This window comes from Myotis lucifugus, unplaced genomic scaffold, assembly GCF_000147115.1.
Source record: "Myotis lucifugus unplaced genomic scaffold, Myoluc2.0 scaffold_329, whole genome shotgun sequence".
Classification (NCBI taxonomy): domain Eukaryota; kingdom Metazoa; phylum Chordata; class Mammalia; order Chiroptera; family Vespertilionidae; genus Myotis; species Myotis lucifugus.
Genome location: NW_005871377.1, coordinates 61,784 through 62,015, shown reverse-complemented (window position 1 = coordinate 62,015; position 232 = coordinate 61,784).

Below are 232 nucleotides of genomic sequence, written 5' to 3'. Positions count from 1 at the left end.
CTCCCCCCCAGCTCTTTTTTCTTCTCCTCGCTCCCGGTGCGGGGGGGTGCTCGAAGGGAGGGGAAGTGGGACGGCAGGACTGCGCGTCCAAAGGGGGAGGAGGGAACGACGAAAGAAGGAGATGAGGGAAGGTGGGAACGCTATTGGCAGGGGGCGTAGGGCAAGGGGGTTTCGGGTTCCTTTGGGGGGATAAGCGTTCGGCTAGGTCTGTACCAAGTCCGGGGTGGTGTGG